Source organism: Micropterus dolomieu, linkage group LG11 (assembly GCF_021292245.1).
Source record: "Micropterus dolomieu isolate WLL.071019.BEF.003 ecotype Adirondacks linkage group LG11, ASM2129224v1, whole genome shotgun sequence".
Classification (NCBI taxonomy): Eukaryota; Metazoa; Chordata; class Actinopteri; order Centrarchiformes; family Centrarchidae; genus Micropterus; species Micropterus dolomieu.
In genome coordinates, this window is record NC_060160.1 from 19,201,321 (window position 1) to 19,203,790 (window position 2,470).

At 38.9% G+C, this 2,470-nt stretch overlaps 1 protein-coding gene across 1 annotated transcript in view; it reads right to left on the reverse strand.

Annotated features, from left to right (window-relative positions):
• The window catches only part of LOC123979164, a 6,844-nt gene extending 4,374 nt beyond the window's left edge, over positions 1 to 2,470 (reverse strand). Inside the window, exon 1 of the mRNA XM_046062940.1 lies at positions 2,454 to 2,470. The gene's annotated coding sequence lies outside the window, so the exon portion shown is untranslated. The remainder of the gene's footprint in view (positions 1 to 2,453) is intronic.

The window sequence follows — 2,470 nt, forward strand, 5'->3', positions numbered from 1 at the left end:
ATTCTCATTTGCTCTGACATGCACTGTGAGCTGTAAGGTCTTATATAGACAGGTGTGTGGCTTTCCTAATCAAGTCCAATCAGTATAATCAAACACAGCTGGACTCAAATGAAGGCGTAGAACCATCTCAAGGATGATCAGAAGAAATAGACAGCACCTGAGTTAAATATGAGTGTCACGGCAAAGGGTCTGAATACTTATGACCATGTGATATTTCAGTTTTTCTTTTTTAATAAATTTGCAAAAATTTCTACATTTCTGTTTTTTTCTGTCAAGATGGGGTGCTGAGTGTACATTACTGAGAAATAAAATGAACTTTTTTGATTTTTGGAAAATGGCTGCAATGAAACAAAGAGTGAAAAATTTAAAGGGGTCTGAATACTTTCCGTACCCACTGTAAATATGTACACTTTACTGGGATACAACGGATTGGTTGTTGGACCTTAAAGAATGCATCTCACAAGTTAGGCAACATTCTTAGTCCATTACTACACAGTATATTGCACTACAGTGTAGTCTTTTTCTGTAGCAGTTCCTCCCATTCCCCCTCATCCCAAAGGTGTTCACCTGGGTTGAAATGTGGAGTAAAAGCTGTCACAGTAAACTGAACTCACTGCCATGTTCCTGGAATTACCTGGCAGTGATGAGCTCATAGTGCATTATACTGCTGGAAGTACACATTTGAAAAATAATAGACTGTGACCATGAGAATGTAGATGCTTCTGTCCAGAAATAATATTTATGTATGCTCAGCTAAAATCACACTACCAGCTATAGGCTACCTGTGGCATTTAGATGGATCCCTGGATTCATACTGATAATGTCAGATTCTAAACCTAATACTGCCAGCACATCATGACAGAAATTAAGAATAGTTGGACTAGGTGGTTTTTCCAGATTGCAGTTCTCTAGTTTTGGTGATCATGCTCCAGATTTAGTCTGGTCTTTTATCAAATTTGTAGCTGAAGAGATCCCAGTATGGTCTTCTGCCATTATAACCCATCCACTTCAAGATTTTCTGTGTGTTCAGAGATGCTATTCAGAACACTACTGTGCTGTTCATTACATATTTTGTATGTCATCCTGATAGCTTGACTGAGTCTGGCCATCCTACTCTGATCTCTCACTGACAGACAAGTCTCTTTCTCTATACCATGTGCCTTGCCATTTTAATGTTTAATGTAGCAACAATTCTAGCTCTTGATTGTTTCATATACACAAAGTTGCATCCTGCAGACCGTTCCAGGAATGTCTGTTTAACTTTTTAGGCTCAAAAACTGTCACGACAAATCATACTGCAGTGTGCTTTAGTCCTTTATGTGAAACATGCATGTTGATAAAATGCCCCATCACAGGTTCTTGGAAATGCCTTGGATCACCTTCAAAAAACACCTAGCACGCACTTTCCATACTAATGAGGCCATGCTGATGGCACTATAGTATGTTGATAAAATAATAAAAACTTACTGACTGACTGTATCAACAGAATTTCATCAAGGCTCCAGCATCAGCGCTGTACTGTACTAAATAAAACTGATAAAAACAGACGTTGAATGTTGCAGAGCTTGACAACACTTGTGCTCACGAGACGTCTTATCAGGTGTTCCAGTTTGAATGCTCTTTGGCTGCTCTTTTCAGCAGATTTCAGCCGCCTGGACTGCATGCGTCCTCGCAGGTAAGCCGCAAGCTGTGCTTGAGTTATTGTGTTGGCCCCAAGACTTTTGGCTTTTGCTGATTATCTGTGATATTTTCTGCTAGGGCTGTTTTTAGAAGAAATACTTCAGGATTAATATTTCTAAAATAGTTCCTATTGTGCAGCTATCTATGTACTATATATACCTTTTATCTAATCTTTATTTTTGAACAGAATAATTAGAATTTATAATGGATATATATCTCCTTCATGAGTGTGTCACCCTCCCCCGCCATAAAACATGCTACTGAGTATGCCTCTATGAATGACACAAAGCCACTCTGTCGATTCACTGAATGTTAAAAATGGACTGAGCAGAAATGAATAAAATGTGGATGAAATATTCACAATGTGAAAGGGTTGGTACCATGAGATTTGCTAATTGGACAGATGTATGCAATAAAGCAGACATGTCATGGTAAATATGTGATCTCCCATTCATTGCGGGCCTGGCCCAGGCAGGAGTCACTTTGAATGCCTGATTAGAAATTAACGCTCGTGTCAAGTTAAGGTATTATCCGCAGCCCTAAATATCTTAATTAGTCACTAGGGATAATGCACTTTCAGTGTCACAAAATCAACAAATGTCTTAAGGTTCTTCGAGAAAAACTTGTAAATGGAAACAAAACACTTTGCTTAACCCCCTTGGTATACTAACACCTGGGACTAAATTAGTGTATGAGGAGAGTGCAGGAAATGGAGCTCATTCGACACTAGATTCAACAGGGCCCATTCACTGTAACTAAAAATGTTTTCTTACCGGTGACTCAACATGCC